An 18,122-nucleotide genomic window follows, 5' to 3' on the forward strand; every position below is an offset into this window, starting at 1 on the left:
TTCTGTGTTTTTAAGCTCTGCTATTAGGTATATATATATTTAGAACAATTATACATTCTCCATAAACTGACTCTGCTATGAAATGTCCTCTGATTATCTCTGATAATATTCTTTGCTCTGAAATTTACTCTGATATCTACTTCTCCTATAATGAGGTATTTGCATGGCATATCTTTCTTCATAATTTCACTTCTAGCCAATCTGTATCTTTATGGTTAAAGTGTAACTCTATTTATAAATAATATATCTTTGGATTCTACTTTTTTTTTTTTTTTGTCTTTTTAGGGCCACACCTGTAGCATATGGAGGTTCCCAGGCTAGGCGTCTAATTGGAGCTGTAGCCACCAGCCTACACCACAGCCACAGCAGCCACAGCAACACCGGATCCTTAACCCCTTGAGCGAGGCCAGAGATTGAACCTGCAACCTGTGGTTCCCAGTGAGATTCGTTTCTGCTGTGCCATGACGGGAACTCTGGGTTCTCCTTTTATTCAGCTTGACAATTTACCTTTTCATTACAGCATTTAGTCAAGTTACATTGAATGTAATTATTGATACCATTGGATTTGACTCTTGATATTTTTTATTTGATGTCCTTTTTCCTACTGTTCCTTCTTTTTGGCCTTTAAGTGGGCTAAATAAATATCTCTTAGCTACACCTAATTTTTTAGAGGAACTATTATATACAGTGTTAATTTATTACAATCTACTATGAATTAATATTATACTACCTCATATATACAGACACGCCTTAGAGATACTGCAGGTTTGGTTCCAGGCCACCACAAGAAACGGAGTCGTACGAATGTTTTCGTTTTCAAGGACATATAAGAGTTATGCTTACACTATACTGTAGTCTCTTCAGTGTGCAATAGCATTACGTCTAAAAACACAATATACATATGTAGTTTTAAAATATAAAACAAAAATCGTTACAACAGTAACGTCAAAGATTACTGCTCACTGATCACCATCACAAATAATAATGTTTGAAATATTGTGAGAATTACCAAAATGTGACACAGAAACACAAGAATATGCTATTGGAAAAATGGCACCATAGACTCGCTTGACACAAGGTTGTCACAAATCTGCGATTTGTAGAAAATGCAGTATCTCTGAAGAGCTGTAAAGCAAAGTGCCGTAAAATGGGGTACACGCCGTTGTGCGGTTTTCTTATGTGATCTGCTTCCCTTCCCTTTCCCCTGTTATTTATGCTATTGTCATGTGCTTGATTTCTGTCTATGTTATAAACTCCATCAACATATTTTTTAGTCAGCTGTCTTTTCAATAAATTAACAAGTATTTCATTTCTTTATGTGTTTATTTAACATTTCCGGGCTCTTCATTCCTCCATGTAGACTCACCCTTCTGACTGTGACTACTGCGTGTCAGCCCGCTGGACTTCCGGTTCCATTTCCTGTACTGCAGTCTATTGGGATGAATTCTTTTAGCAGTTGTTTATACGGAAATGTCTTTACTTCTACTTCGTTTTTGAGCACGTTGCTATATATAGAACTGTAGGCTGACAGAATTTTTCCCTTCCATTTAGCAGGCCTTTATTTTTATTTTATGATTATTATGATTATTATTTTTGGCCTTTTTATCTTTTTAGGGCTGCACCCACAGCATGTGGAGGTTCCCATGCTAGGGGTTGAATTGAAGGTGTAGGTGCCGGCCTGCACCACAGCCCCAGGAAGGCAGGATCCGAGCTGCGTCTGCGACCTACACCACAGATCACGGCAATGCTGGATCCTTAACCCAGAGTGAGGCCAGGGATCGAACCCACATCCTCATGGATGCTCGTCAGGTTCGTTAACCACTGAGCCATGATGGGGACTCCTCGTTTAGCCCTTTTAATGCTATCCCATCGTCTTCTGGTTTGTATTAATTTTGATGAGAAGTTAGTTCTTAATTCTTATCACCATGTAGGTGACAGTTCTCTCCTTTCAGATTTTATCCTTGTTGTTCTCAGCAATTAGACTATGATATGACCAGATAGTTAGTTTTCTGTGTTTAACCTCCTTGGAATCTACTGAGGCTTTTGAGGTTTTCAGGATATTTTTCATAAAATTTAGAAAAAATTCAGTTACTATTTCTTCCAACATTTTTTCCTACCCCATTCTTTCCTTTCTCTTTTTCAGGGACCATTATTACAAGTACATTGGCTTTGTGGATATGGTGCTAGGATCACTGAGATTTTTTAAATTTTTGGAAAAATTTCGATAATTTCTTTTGACCTATCTTCAAGTTTATTGAACTTTTCTTCTGTAATGTCACATCTGTTAGGCTCATCCAGTGAATTTCTTATTTCATATATTTTTTTCTTCATTCTGAGGATTTACATTTGTTTCATTTTTATGATTTCCATGTCTTTGTTTTGATGCCTCTTCTATCCATACAGAATGTCCACATTTTCTTTTAAATCCTTGAATAAGTTGAAGTCCTGGCCCATTAGTGCTAATATCTATGTCAACTGTGGACTGACTTTTTTTTTTTTTTCCTTTTGGCTGTGCCTAGCATGCATAAGTCCAGGGCCAGGGATTGAACCTGTCCCACAGCAGCGACCCGAGCCACAGCAGTGACAACACCAGATCCTTAACCTGCTGCACCAGCAGGAAACCCCTGGGTGTATTTCTATTGACTGGTTTTTTTCCTTCTGAATATGCATGAATATGTGACGCATTGTCCTGCTTCTTTGTGTATCTAGTTATTTGTTACTCTGTGCTTGACTCTGGGAAGGCTCTTCCTTTAATTAAGTGCTGAATTTGTTCTGGCTGGTCCTTAGTTTAGTTGCAGCTTAGCTTGATCATGTCCAGGTTTAGTTTTACACTTTTTAGGGCAGGTCTGCAATTGTTCCTGCTCTCCAGCTACAGTAGCACGACTCCTGATATTTGGTTATTCTGAAGTCTCAACTAACTGCTATGGATTTTCAGTGAGAGATTTACTCCCTGGCTGATCAGAACTGAAATCTCTCTGGAATCCCTATTCAGCTCACACCTCACAGCTAGCTGTTCTGTCACACCTCTCAGAGCCTCACCCTGAGTACGTGCAGCTTAGTCCTTAGCCAAGACTCAAGGAGACCCTTATTCATCCTTTTGAACCTCTGTCTTTCAGGTACCCTACCCCCCAAATTCCTGCAGCCTCAGCATGCCTGAATTCTGACCTATCTTTAGCCAGAAAAGCACTGCGTTCTGTTTAGGTTCCACTGCCCTGTGCCTTGATTTGCAACATGCCAGCAGGCAGATATATTTTTTTTTCACATTTTGCATTTTTCATAAGGATAAACGGGGAAGATCACTCTGTATAATTTTCTTCTCTCAAGGATTCTGATCCTCTACTGCCTATTGCCTAATGCCCACACACTGCTTCTTCATACATCTTCCCCAGCAATATAACTGTTTAAGGTGGAGAGGCAATCTGATACCTATTTTTCTACCATGGCTGGAACTGCAAGCTTGCGTTGCAAACTGCTGCAGGACCCCAGGGATTTTGTAAGTCACTAGGGGAGAAAGGGCTGGGAGGACAAGAGAAGGAAGCAGCCACAGCCGCTAATGTTTAGGTTCCAGAGCTCCCATACTGGAAGGGTGTAAGAGCAACAGTCAGGTTCCAAAAAATGAATTGGAATTTGCGTGTGAATACCACTTCTGCATAAAAAGTCAAGAAACTCTATTGTCTATTTCAAAGAAGGGGAGGCTGGTTTGTGGATGGATAATATGGAGGAGGTAGAGAGCCCCTTTAGCCTGTTTTGAGACAGGACTACTAAGCTCCTGTTTTTCAATAATATTATAGGCTGGAGGTTGAAATGAAATTTTAACTGATTAAAGAAAATGAAGCAATACGGTCTATATTATACATAGAGTTCGAGGAGTAAGTTTCAAATCCTCTAAAGAAACTCTCATAAAGACAATTAGTCAAGTGAGTTTCTTTGCTATGGCCATCTGCCCCGATAAGCTATTTAGGTGTAATCATTGGACAATGAAAGGAGAAACTTCAACTGTAGAAACCTAACCAAACGCTTCAGCAAACACTTGAAAATCATACCAGCAGTAATTAAGAAGTGGGGTCCTTCTCTCAGTGTAAGACTGTGAACCATAAATACTGAAGGAATTACATTTTCTCCAGTGTGAGAAACACCTCCTCTTAAGAAGCATATTTATCCATCTGCAACAAATATCTTGCTGATATTTGCAACAAAATATACTGTAAACCATTAGCTAAGCATACTTTCTATAATTCATAGAAGGGAATTAAAATTTTCATCTTTAAAGAGAAAAAACTGTGTTTGAAGGCATTCAGTCCTAATCATGAATTTTTGAGATTTGGGGGGTTGGTATATTTTTAGGGCTGCACTTGCAACATATGGAATTACCAGGCTAGGGGTCGATTCGGAGCTGTAGCTGCTGGCCTATGCCATAGCCACAGCAGTGCCAGATCTGAGCTGTGTCTGCAACCTATACCACAGCTCACAGCAATGCCGGATCCTTAACCCACTGAGTGAGGCCAGGGATAGAACCTTTGTCCTCGTGGATACTAGTCAGATTTGTTTCCACTGAACCATGATGGGAATTCCAAATTTTTTCGATTTTTGAGAACAAAGAATGCACTCTGGCTCATTTCTGCACTAAAAGGATTTTAGTTTAAAACGAGTTAAACAGGAGTTCCCACTGTGGCACAGTAGGTTAAGGAACTGGCATTGCTACAGCGGTGGCATAGGTCACAGCTGCAACTTGGATTCGATCCTTGGCCCAGGAACATTCTATGCTGTGGGTGTGGACAAAAAAAATAAAGTAAAAAATAATAAATTAATAAGTAAAAAGAATGAAAAAGCTGTAGGTCACTAAAGGAGGCACAGAGATGAAGAACGGCAGCCAGGAACAATGTCCCCATCTGGCTGCAGAGCTGTTCCAGTGAAACCATCACACCCCCCCGAATTGGGCTCCTTCCACAGCCAGACACTGGACATTATCTACAGACCCTCTTTGACAGCAGTTTCAACAAACTGATGTCTCTGCCTTCATCCTTGCCAGATGGATTCTGTGCACCATCACCAGCTTCCAAACATTTCAGAACAGATGAGCCTGATTGGTGGACACAGAGTCCATGGTTGCATTCTTGCTACACTGGATGCCGGGAAAGTTAGTTTCTGGCTTCTACATTAGAAAGGACTGCATTCAGAAGATGGAAAGTCAGCCCCAAGCAAAAGGACAAATATCAACCAGAGCTGCTAAACATAAGCCAACAAAGAAAAGAACAGATAAATATTTTCTACTAGCAGTTTTAAGTTGTCAGATCTCATATTTAAGTCTGTAATAATTTTTTTTAATATATGGTATGAGAAAGTAGTTCAGTTTGATTCTTATGCATGTAGCTGCCAAGTTTTCCCAGCATCACTTATTGAAGAGGCTGTATTCTTGCCTCCTTGGTCAAAGATTAATGGACCATATAGGCTTTTGCACAGTGAAGGAAACTATCAACAAAATGAAAAGACAGTCTACTGAATAGGCGAAGATACTCGCAAATGTTATCTCCGATAAGGAGGCAGTATCCAAACTGTACGAAGAACACATTCAACTCAACATCACCAAAAAAAAATTGAAAAATGGGCAAAGGACCTGTACAGACATTTTCCAAAGATGACACACAGAGGGCCAACAGATACATGAAAAGATGTTCAACATCACTAATCATTAGGAATTTGCAAATCAAAACCACAATGACATACCCCCTCACACCTGTCAGAATGGCTGTCATCAAAAAGACAACAAATAATCAGTGTTGGTAAGGACGTGGAAAAAAAAGCAACCTTTGTGTGCCGTTGGGGAAATTGTAAATTGGTGCAGCTACTGTGGAAAACTGTATGGAGATTCCTTAAAAAATTAAAGATAGAACTTCATATGATCCAACAATTTTACCACTATGTATTGACCTGAAGAAAACAAAACCACTGATTCAAACATATATATATATATATACCCCAATGTTCATTACAGCATTATTTTCAACAGCCAAGATATGGAAGCAACTGAAGTGTCCACCCATAGAAAAAGGGATCAAGAAGATACGGTACAATCAGTGGACTATTATTCAGCCATAAAAATAATGAAACCTTGCCATTTGTAACAACATGGATGGATCTAGAGGGTATTATGCTAAATAAGTCAGACAAAGAAAGACGAATACTATATGATTTCACATTTATGTGTGGAATCTACAAAACAAAACAAACACACAAACCAAAAATGAAACCAGACTCACAGATACAGAGAACAAATGCGTTGCCAGAAGGGAGTAGGATGTGGGGTGGAGGAAAGAGATGAAGGGGATTAAGGGGCATAACCCTCTAGTTACATAATAAAGAAGTCACAGAATGTGATATATGACATAAGGAATACGGCCAATAATTTTGTAAAAACTCTGTATGGTGACAGATGGTTACTAGACTCACTGTGGTGATCATTTCATTCTGTGTGCACATGTCCAACCATTATGTAGTACACTTGAAACTAACATAATGTTGTATATCAGCTACATCTCAATCTTTTAAAAAGAACATATAAATAAGGGAAGCAAGGAGGAAACTTGTAAGTTATTTAGACCAATTCTTCCATTTTACAAACTGGTAGAAGTAAAGAAGTGACCCACCCCAAATCTACTCCTTCTCACTCTAGATAATGCCCTAATCAACCCTCAAGGCCGACAAATTCCTTGGCCACCCCTTTCCTCCACTTCCACAGAAGACACACTTAATCAACTACAATAGTCATTCTTGTTGAACCCAGATTTGGCTTCTCCATCTTTCTCAACACAGCCCACTGGGCAGCCACAACCACAACTGGCACAAGAAATGAAAAGTATTGTCATGCCTCTACTGCATGAAGCTGATACTCGCTTAACAAATTCTTAAATGAATTAATAACAGAGTTAGGTCTAGTCTAATTACCACCTTAGAGTCCACAAAGGATCTTTTAGGTTGTTAGATGAACTCTTTGAGAATTAATGTTTATTATGTCCAGTTGTCTCTCTTTCGGTCACTGGCACAGAGTCATGATTTGTTTACAGCAGTTAATAAACACCAGGCTCCAACTTATCATCTTGCCAACAATAGCACCAATTTTCCCATTCATTCAGATGAAGATTTTTCTCTTTTGGTAACTGTCAAGTGTCAAAGTGGGGGGATCATGGCTTGGGAAGTGTGTCTTTCTGGCATGGGAGGTAATAACTGCAAAGATGTGGCTCTTCCACTCCAGTTATTTCCCTCTGGAAGTGGGTTGATGGTAACCCAGCTCCCTAGCTGCAGTCATTGCTAAAATCCAATGAGTTTAACTACACCGTGTTAATGTGTATCTAATCCAAAGATGAAATAGGACTGGTTTTCCGTGTCCATAATTCAGTGACTATAACAAAACTTGTGTAAAGTGGTCACAGGATTCATTTTGCTTTCATAGGTTATGCTTTAGGAAGTAAATGGCAGAAACTTCAGTTCAAATTGGCTTAAGAAAAAAAAAATCAGGAAATAAGGAATTTATTACCTTATTGGCAAAATCAGTAAGGAGTGGATTTTGTTCCAGGATCTCAAACGATGTCAGCTCTGGACTGTGCCATCTTTGGTGCTGGCCTTTGTCCTGAGGCTTCATGAAATAGCTACTGGAAACTCCAAATTCATACACTGCCAGGCTCAAATCCAGTGGACGAGACAGCACTTCTTGGTAGCTTCTACCGAGGTACTGTTATTCCACCAATGGGAACCACTAGGTTTAGGAGAGCGTTTCCGAATCAGTTATTACGGTGTGGGAGATGCAGTGCTCTGATTGGCCTAGATCACGTGTTTCACCCTGGATTTGAGGTTGGAGCCACCAAAACTGTTACGCCTGAAAACAGCGAATGTCCACGACGAGGGCATATTCAGACACTGTCCAGCAGGGAAGCGATGGCAGACTTGAAGGGAGAATTGAGGGAGTTTAATGAAGAGACCGCACGTGTGGTGTGGGCAATGGTACAGAAACCAACAAGGGATGGAGAAGCTTTCAGGGCTAGAACAGTGGGAAACCAGTACCACTCTTTGGGAGCAAGAGGAGGGAGCTATGATGAACTGGATGAGAGGGGGAGCCACAGGTACGAAGCATCAGTCAGAGCTGTGATCACAGCAAGAGGAGCACAGCCACTGCCAAAGCACAGCCCAGAAGATAGAAAGTAAAGGGACTAAATCCCCCTGCCTACTCTCTTCCCAACTTCTGATCTCTTGCCAGTGCCTCCTATTGGCCAAATCTCATCAGAAACCAGAGGGCAAATAGTCTGGGTGACACCGTCTGCAGAAGTCAACCTTTTGAGAGAGACAAGCAGGGTGGCAAGGGCTACAGATTAGATCAGGAGAAGCATCACCGAATAGCCAGCACACTGTTTCTCTCAACTAGGGGTTAGCAAACTACGATTCATGGACCCAACCTGGCCTACTATCTGTTTCTATAAATAAAGTTTTATTGCAATACTTTCAATAAGCAAACGTTTGTTGACTTATTGTCTGTGGCTGCCTTTGTGCTGTAACAACACGGCTGACCATTTGGCCCTTTACAGAATGGATTCACTGACCCCCTGGCCTAGGCCAACACATCCACTGTGCCTGATACTTAGAAGAGATTCAAACGAGCTTTTTTGAATTAAAAAAATAAATGAACGACTGAAAGAACTGGTGACCGTTAGAATGTGAGTGACCCTGAGGCTCAATCCCATGGGATAACAGAGACTGCAAGCCCCCCAAGCCACATCTCTTTATTCTAGAGTTACCCGTGTGGCTCACTGGCTTCCTCTGTGGCCACTGCTATGGTCCAGCTGCCACTGTACCTGATGATCTCTGCTGTTGCCTTATCCCCACAGTTCAGTCGATCTGGAAATTCTCCTTGGCTGCTGTGAGAATCATGGTTACTCCTGCCCAAACCCTGGAATTTACAAGAGGGTGTGGTCCTAAGAGAGCATAGACTTTCAAACGGGAGTCTACTCTGTCCATTTTCATATCCCTTCCTTAGACTAACTTGAGGCAAGAATCTCAGAGGCTAAGTGCTCATTTCATAGTCCCATCAGGCATCACATTCAAAACTCTCTTCCTGCATCATCAGCCAGGCAACCAATGCAATGTGGGCACTTGCGTTCTTTCCTCTCTCAGGCATAGCTCTTTGCTTTCCCAGCGTGCTCCTCATGGAAGCTGGGACTTTCTTTTTATTCATGAGTATTAATCTTAGCATTGCAGCTCCACATGCCCACTCATTCATTCACTCAACAGGACATCTTCTAGAGGCCATTCATAGCTCTAACTTTAACAGATGCCTAACAGTCATCTTTACTCCCCCAGAGCTTTTGAGATGGGACCTGGTTTAGCTCCTACTTTATGACCTGATTGCGACCTTTGCCCTACATTTTGTTTAAAGTTGTATAAATGCAGCCAGTAAACATGAGCCATGACAACAAAGACTGAACATCTATGGAAAGCATGGCACCTTGAGTAATCCACTGAAGTCCAAATTTAACCAGCACACTTAATGATGTCGTGTTAGGGTTCTCCAGAGAAACAGAACCAACGGGAGATACATATCCCATATATTCTATATCCTATAGCCAATCCCTGGTAATAACTCTCATGATATATATGTATACAAATAAATATATATATACATATATATTTTAAAATATACATGAATATATATTATATAATACACATTAATACATATGTCACAGATATATGTGATATTTTATAAAGAATTGGCTGAAAAGGAATCTCTGCTTACAGAGGCTGAGAAGTGCTATAATCTGCCATCTGCAGGCTGGAGACACAGGGAAGCTGATGGTGTAGTTGGAAGGCTGTGAGCTGGTGTCAGCGGTGTAGATTCCAGTTCTAGTCTGAAGGCCTGAGAACCAGACGCCATCGGGGCAGGAGAAGAGCCCTTCCCAGCTCAGAGGTCGAGCAGAGAGAGGCAATCTTCCCTTCCTCCATCTTTTGTTCTATTCAGTCCCTCGGTGGACTGCACAGTACAGGCTCACTCTGGGGAGGGCAATCCCCTTCACTCATCCCACGGATTCAAATGCGAATCTCTTCTGGGAACACCCAGACAGACACACCCAGAATTAACCAGACCTCTGGGCATCCCCGGATCCGTCAAGCTGACACATAAAATGACTATCCCAAGGGTGCACACTCAGCCTTACTGTGCTGTATGGCAATCAGGAATGGTTGACTCATAAATGCTGTAATTGCTCGTTTTTACCCAACCCACACAGGGATGAAGCTGGAGAGAGGAAAAGGGAAACTAGGAGCAGCTGAACGATTCTCTGAGTTGTCTCAGAGATTCCTGATGATATTGACAGATGGAGGGTGGTTTGGGGGCCTGGAGAGATAAGAACAGGAAGAAGAGATAAGGAAGGAAGACGACAGGTGGAAGAGAGGCAGGGTGAGCTGGAGAGGGGGATGGAGGGGTTACTATCCCCCATATCGTCCACACTGCCTCTTGCCTAGGCTTGGGGAACAAACTCGCTAGACCTGGAGGGGGAGAAGGGAGAGTGAAAGGAAGAGGCAAGTCTCCTGCAAAGGGATTTCTTAAGAGGAAGAGGCAAGGGGCCAACTGACAGTGCCCTGGAGGCTGTTTTGGCAAAGCACCTGCCTGGGCACCATCAGCGATAACTACCCTGCTACTGCCCAACTCTCTCTCAGAATCCTGTGAACTGGAGCTCAGCCCCTGGTCATTGGCAGAAGCCCCTGCTCACTCATTTTATCCAAATGAAGAGCCCTTTTTCAATTCCCGAACTGAAAGCAATCAAGCTTGTGGATGGCTAAGAAAAGAGAAAGCAGCCTTGCCCTCCCACCAGGTGAGGCCCGAGGCATCTGTGACCCAGAAGAGGGGCCTTACTCAAGCACAATGCCCACCACGCCCCCACGTGCCCATCTCAGACCTGCAGCTCCAGAACTTTCTGAAGCTCAGCGAAACAGGGAAACCCACTGACAGCAGAGTCTGGAAAGCGGCCCCACTAGGATCCAGGTCTTCCCTTTGTTCAGCAAATGGGGAAATGCCAGCGTAGGGAGATGCACTTTTGTGATTTCCCCAAGATCATACACGCGCTTTGGGCAGGAACTGGAACCCAGCTGTCTGACTCCTGCCTCTACTGCTCTAGAAAGATGGATAAATAGGCCAACTTGGGCAACAGTGCAGGTACAAGCATCCCATCGCAAATCCAACCAGGATACAACAAAATGAGAAATTCTTGTGGTACCCGGAAGGAACCTGACAGAACACATGACAAACAGAGGGCCACATCCAGCTGTGCGTGTATTTTGTTTGGGCTGCACAGCATTTAAAAAAAATAAATTAGTTGCCAACCTTTTAAAATTGAGACGTTTAAAAGAATCGCTTTCTGATGTCCCTGGGAAGCTGCGGGAAGATACAGTAATACCTGGCCCTCTTGTCTCCAGGGCAGCATTTGGGGGGAGAAGAACGGTTGCTGCTTCTCTCTGTCCCCCTCCCCCCAAATGATGCTCACCAGGGTTTACTGCGTCGTCTTTGCAGGTGGAAGGGTACACGGCCTGGGTTGTCTTGAGGGGTCTGCTTCGCTCATCTGCATCACCTGCCTGACTTGCCAGCTTTTGCTGGGGACCTCCGACTAGGGACAAGCACAACAGTCTTCTGCAGATGGGGGAAAAAAAAAAAGAGGCTTACTCTGTACTGCAAAGGGGAGGGGAAGGGGAGCATCGCGAGAACCCAGACTTGAGCTCAGTATCAGGATGACTTTCAGATGCTGGACCCCTCAGCCCTGAAACTGGCAGGGAAAGTATTGGGACATAGTCAGATGCCCGTCTAACAGGGAAAAGGAAGAAAGCATTCCTCCACGGCCTTGGAACTGGACTCTACCCCGTTAAGGAGTTCTTTAACGCTCAGATTTAAAACCACTTGAACAGGGTAGCACAGTCCTATCATTTGAAAGGCGATAAAGGAGCACAATGGAAAGTCAGTCTCCTTCAGCTTCTGTCCCTCAGGGCTCAGCTCCCTCCCAGGAGCCCACCACTGTCCTTTCTCACATCTTTCCAGAGACGGTCCACACACACTATGCATGCTACGTAGGCGATAATTCACTATAAAAGACGGAAAGAAAGCAGCCTCTGGCACAGAGTCCTAGATGGACCAAGAGGCGCACGGTGCTACCCTCCTCTCCTGGGAATCTTCAAACACAAAAACCCCACCACGTCCGTCTCCTACTTAACATCTCCGATGGTTTCCCCTGGTTCCAGGAACACAAAAGCTGGCTTAACAAGGCCCTCTGTGACGTGCCTGCTGCCTCCCCTCCTGGCAATGCCAACAACATGCTTGGTTCCACGCACAGAGAACTTCTCTCGTTCACTTCCTGCTGGGAACCAGAGCCTTCCTCATCCCCCTTCCCGGTTACGTGCTGTTCCACTGCCCTCCCTCACTGTTCACGTCTCTTTGGCCCCCACGCGTTCGTTTATAGAGGTCTTCTGGTGGCTTAGACCGGTTAAGTGTCCCTCCTCCTGCCCCCGAATCTGTTTCTGTGTCCCAGGTTGAAACCCTCCCGAGAGTTTAAGGCCATGACTTACCCAAGCGCCCATCTTCCCAGCCAGGCCACATGAGTGCCTGTCTCTACTCACCGATGTACCCCCAGCATCATCTGGCACAGAGGAGACATTAAAACATCCTCACTGAACCAACCCAGGATGCTTACCACGGAGGGAAAGAAAGATCAGCTCCGCTATTCACACTCCATACCATTTCTTGGCACAGACATGAATTGGTGGCTGGGTAACTTCTTCCTCAGAAGAAAGCACTTTTATGCTAAAAACCTGACTCCACATGTCCATTTTCTGTTATTTAAAGAAGTCACACCTTATGAGATGGAAATAAGAATTGCCTTTGAGCCAGGTCCCGCCTAGCTCCAAAAAGCTTCTCCCTTCTCTGACCAAACTCAACTGCATTAAGCAGCCACTAAACCGATCACAATTTTCTGTGCCCAGAACCAACCAACCAACCAACTGTTGTTTGCAAAGGGCATTTGAAGAAATGACCAACCATTTATAGGAATACAATGCAACCAGAAATTTAGAAACCCCCAAACAATCAGATTGAAGGATTGTTAAAAAACAAGACAGCAGGCCCCAAATGGAGTCGCCTGTTCTAAGCCCCGCATCACCAAACTGGCACTTAATGACAGTTTCACTTCTCCCAGAAATGAAACCTTAAACCTTAAAACGATAAATCTGTCCGTCGGGAACCAGCTGATCAGCAGAGTGAGGTCCCCGAAAGGAAAGTAACTTTGCTGCGACCATTTCGAGGCCTCATTTATTTTCCTTAATTCCTCTCCCTTCTGCCTAGAAAAGGCTTTCATTTTCTGCAGCTCCCGGAGCTCCCCCTCCATCTGCTAGAAGGGATGCTGTCCCATTTGAATCCATCTCCGCTCACAGAACCTCTTAAACACGGGAACACGCCTCGGCTGATCTTTTACCAGCCGTTTAGCAACAGTGAGAAGAGGAAACGAAAGGAGACGCGCGGGGCTCCGGGAGGGACACGCAAGCGGCCCTGGTACCTGCTGGGCCTGAGCCACCGCCTCCCGCTGCTCCGGAGGCGCTGGGCCGTCCCTCTGATCCTCCGTAGCTTTTACCTCAGGAGCTTTCCGGCTTTATTTGGGCCTTTCTTTTTCCAGAGTCAGTCTGGAAACAGCCAAAGTCGGAGGGGGGCCGACTTAGAAACTGAACTGGGCTCAGCAAAGAACAGGTTCTGACTTAGCGGGACGGGCCCAGCGTGAGGCATCAGGTGAATTCAGTACTGTTGAAAGGCTGGATGAGCAGGTTAACCTCACCCCGGATAATCTTTAATTACAACAGGCACAGCTGAGCCCGTTTAACCTGCAGAAGCCCATCCATTTTTGAGGCTCCTTAGAGAACAGGGGGTCTCAGCCCAACATTCACCATAAAGGGGAGAGGGAAGGTGGCTTTTCCTCGTCTTGCGTTTCTAGTGACCAGGGTAAGACGGGCTGGGACAGCCCCCGCCCCCCACACAGCTGGCTCCCATCTGCCGATGTTGGCTCAAAGAAACTTAATTTCTAATATGCCTCAGTTTATCATTAGACAGAACCTAAAAGGGACTGCTTCCTTTGAAAAAATATACCTGGAAGGCAGCTAGGCTCACCTCCACACCAGCAACGCTGAAAATACACCTGTAAGAAACGAAGACAAGCCGAAATTCCGTGTCACGGCTGCTCACGTTCTGTGTGATTCATTCCACTGTCTTTCTGCTGATGGCCCTCAAACTCTACAAGCTCTGTGGGGCCCTCTGAGCTCACTTTCTTACCCATGAGGTTCTTTCTTCAACGGATATGGACACAATGCCTTAAAGAAGCGCTCTGCCTCAACTGGTTCTTTTCTCAAAATATTCTTTTTGTTTCAATTCATAGAATTACAGAACTTTATAGCTGCCATGGCCCTTGGAGCAGTGATTCTCAATATTTAGCTGAATTTTGCTCCATGTTGGGGTTACATCTGAGTGCTCAAGGCATTTCAGTTCCGGTGTCAGGTGGAGCATTGAGATATGTGGATCACGTGACTTGGAACAAACCGGCTCTATGAGGCACAGGTGTGATGTCCAGCCTGGGCTAATGAAGGGTCTCCGAGCTTCCAGAACGGGTAAAAGCTCTGACTCTGTGGCCCATAAGGGAAGCAGGTCAGGGCAGTAAACAGTTCCACTCAAAGAACCGTAAAGTGGTGAAGTGCAACCGAGTGTTGAACCATAACTGGGGGACTTTAACGTCCCAGGGGCACCCCACTGTGCTGCAGTCAGAACTGTACTGAATGATCGACTAGTGTTGTTTTGAGTCTTCAGTTTTTAACACTGCTACACCATGTTCTGCTATTCGAAGGTATGCTGCAAACACAAAAAGAATGAGAATCTCCAACTTAGAAGTCCCCTGTATAAGGTTAACAAAATAAAGCCTTTAGGGGGGAAAGGACTTGAAGTCGAGCAAGACCACCGAGGAGGGTTCACACAGCCAGGACGAAAAGTCAGGCCTCAGGACATCCAGGCAGGTGATTTTTCTATGACATCTTTTTTTCCTGTCTGAGTTTATAAACTTAGGTCATCAGGGTGAAAAAAATCAGGAGAAAAGAACTGGCAAAGGATAGGGACGGACTCAGATCCCTCCTTGCACTGACGCTGTCTTCATTTGGCTCTTAAACTGTCTGGGGCACCGTGGGCCCTCTCCTTCAAGCTCTCAAACTTACAAAGATGGAACCCATCTAAACATCTGCATTGCGAGGTGGACATTTTGTACAGATGAGCATGACTGGGGTTTGCTGGTCCTTGTTGTGTAACTCCGTGACACGCTTAGACAACACACAAGAGTCTTCGTCAACAAGAGTGAGTGGGGAAGGGTAGGACACGTGGGATACTCGCAGTTGGTGGGAAAGGAGTGGGGAACTGCAGAAACGGACCCGTCTTGACCCCAGTGTGCTTTCTGCAGGCATTGGTACATATGGGGATTCAGTTCAGTGGGTGGAATGAGGCCATGGGAATCCAGGGGAAGGGAGGTATAAAGCAGGCAGGAATTAGTGGTGTGAGAACGTCATTCTCAGCAAATCCACAGCCCACGGGTGAGGAAGGAGAGCAGCCCCCAACCCCCAGGAAGGGGCCTGAGACTATGCAGGCAGGAGTCAGGTACTCACCTAAGTAGTCTGGGGCTTTCAAAGGGGATCCAGTTCCCGCCAGGGTGTTGGGAGGTGAGGTGAAGCGGTGAGACGGGCCAGTGAAAAGGGATGAGCAGGGCTCTGCGTCTCAGGGAGCATGTGAGGCACCAAAGACGCAGTGGGGATCATGAGTGACCAGGCGACCTGTCACGGAGAATACTAAAGGAAGATTTTCGGGGAAAGTTTAATCACTTGTGCTTTAGCGCCAAGAAACAACCCGCAATGTCCGCCTGCCCAAAGCACAAAAAATGTTTGATCAAAATTCCCCAGTCAGGATGGCGCGGGCCGGGTCTCTGCATCCCTCCAGTCTTGGGTCTTCCCAGGGTCCTCCCCACTCCCTCCCAACCCCAGACCCCGCCCCTCCGTGGGCCACAGCATGCAGTTTGCAGACCCTGTGGCTTGTTGCCCTCCAGTCTCCCCGTAACGCCCTTCCCTTCACTACGGTGCCAGTGGGCTCATGGACCATTTTATTGATGCTTCCAGTCCCCGCCCAGAGAGCTGGTCCCTCCCGCCTCTATCCCGCTGCTTTCTTTCCATCTCAAGGAACGTGTTTATGACTCGGGTTCCTATCTGCTGATACACAGCATGTTGGCTGCACCAGTGGTAAAATTATTCACACACTTCTGTGCAGCTTGATAAAAAGCTGCTCCCACCAAACCCCCACAGGCCTCCTCCCCCTGCGCCCACTCAACCTGGCCCTCCTCGTGCACGTTCCATGTCACCACAGGACTGGCACTGGGAGGCCTGAGCCCGCGAGCAGCAGGACCCTCCCCGCCTGGCCAAGACCTCCGCTTGCTCTCACCGAGTCCTGGGAATTCCCAAGTGTGGGTCAGCACCCAGGTTCAACTCTCCTCCCTGGTTTGTGAACCTCTGTGCGCCTCTGAGCTTTACTTTTCTCTACGATGGAGCTAGAAGCCCACCGTACAGAGCTTCCAGTGAGACTGCTGGCCTGATGGGCACATACATGCAGACGGCCACAGCTAGTGCTGAATAAAGCTGGGCAAGGAGGAGATTCCGGTTGGAGGGAGCCAGCCTGGCCAGCACCAACCCCAGCCCCTTGGGCTGACACTGCTGCTGCCCGGCACTGCCAACCCTGTCATACCCAGTGGCCAAGGGCCGGGAGGCGGGGCAGGGCCTCCCTTCCCAAAGCCAAGGCGGTGGCCTAATTGGCGCCAGGCTTCTTATCTGACTTTAGTTATGTAAACCTCTCAGGGCATGCGAGAAAGCACAGTTTTCTTTCCCTCCGTTTCTGTCCAGAAAGCTCTTGAATGGGCGGGTGAGCTTGAAGTCTGCAAAGTCTTCTGAGAATCCGAGTTTCTTGGAAGTTTTTAAGAGCCCAGGCACTCTTCCCTGGAAAATGTGAGGTTCCTGGGGTTTATTAGAAGCTTCAACTTTCGGTCAAAGTTAAACATCTAGAAAAATGTTCCTGGGAAGTGTCGTCAACACCTTCTTAATTGGCCGCCTTGGCACCATCTCAAGGCTGTGGTTTCTACTTAAGATGCTGGAGCGGTACCAAGCCCCACTCAGGGTCCCTTTCTGGGATGGCAGATAAGTAAGAACCTCCGGCCTGTGTTTCCGAGTTAGGCAAATAAAAGGAGCCTGCCTGCGGGGGTGCACGAATCATACTTACATTAATATTAGAACGTGCGTTTCTCTCCAGACTATATCCCTTTGAGGACTACACCTCCAGCCCCACAGTGAGGGTGAAAGGTGAGGTAGGAGAACTTGCTTCTTCGTGCATGGATTCCCTCGTTCTGGGCTCCGGGGGAAAAGGGCCAGGACTCAGGAAGCCCCCTGGGTGTGTTTGAATGCAGAGGGGCAGGAGCATGGACCACAGGACTGGGTACAAGAACGGCCACGGGGCTGCCTCCCAGACCTCCTCTTAGAAAGACGTCCTCCAGGCTGCCACCCCCCACCTGCTGAGGGAAACCAGGACCTGGGGTCTGGTGGGTGCAGTGCTGTGACCCGGCTCCAAAACTGTAGCTGGCAGTCCTTTCACCTTCCTGATACCGCATCCCATGGCCCTTCTACCCTTCAAATGAGCCTGTGTGGAGCCTTTGCTTGAGTGATAGGCATTTGAACAGCAGAAGAGAAAACACAGGACCCTCTCCCGACTTTCTCTTTTGAGAGTTGTGTCCTTAAAAGGAACAACAATGACAAGAAAAACTCAGAGCATGAATACGAGATTTAGAAGCTCTCATGAGACAGAGGAAAGCTTCTTCTGAATGCTCTTCTGATGCTGGGGGGAGGGGGTCACCAAAGCAGGAAAATCCTGAGTCCATGGGCATTTGTAGAACCCTAGGAAAGGGAGCCTGCATTTTTCTTCCCAGGCACAGCCTGGGGAGGTGGTAAAAAGCAAGAAAAAGAAAGGGCCCAGAGAGGTGTTTGTGCAGCAG

At 45.7% G+C, this 18,122-nt stretch overlaps 2 protein-coding genes across 2 annotated transcripts in view; both read right to left on the bottom strand.

Annotated features, from left to right (window-relative positions):
• PLXNC1 (plexin C1) overlaps positions 1 to 9,994 on the bottom strand; it is a 331,134-nt gene extending 321,140 nt beyond the window's left edge. Inside the window, exon 1 of the mRNA XM_084957525.1 lies at positions 9,779 to 9,994. The gene's annotated coding sequence lies outside the window, so the exon portion shown is untranslated. The remainder of the gene's footprint in view (positions 1 to 9,778) is intronic.
• Positions 1 to 18,122, bottom strand: part of LOC146403563 (uncharacterized) — a 201,118-nt gene that overhangs the window by 123,799 nt on the left and 59,197 nt on the right. The gene's annotated exons all lie outside the window — the stretch shown is intronic.

This window comes from Sus scrofa, chromosome 5, assembly GCF_054392235.1.
Source record: "Sus scrofa isolate SSC_HxYL_T2T_F1_AM1 chromosome 5, Sscrofa_HxYL_maternal_Yorkshire_Landrace_v2.0, whole genome shotgun sequence".
NCBI classification, from domain to species: domain Eukaryota; kingdom Metazoa; phylum Chordata; class Mammalia; order Artiodactyla; family Suidae; genus Sus; species Sus scrofa.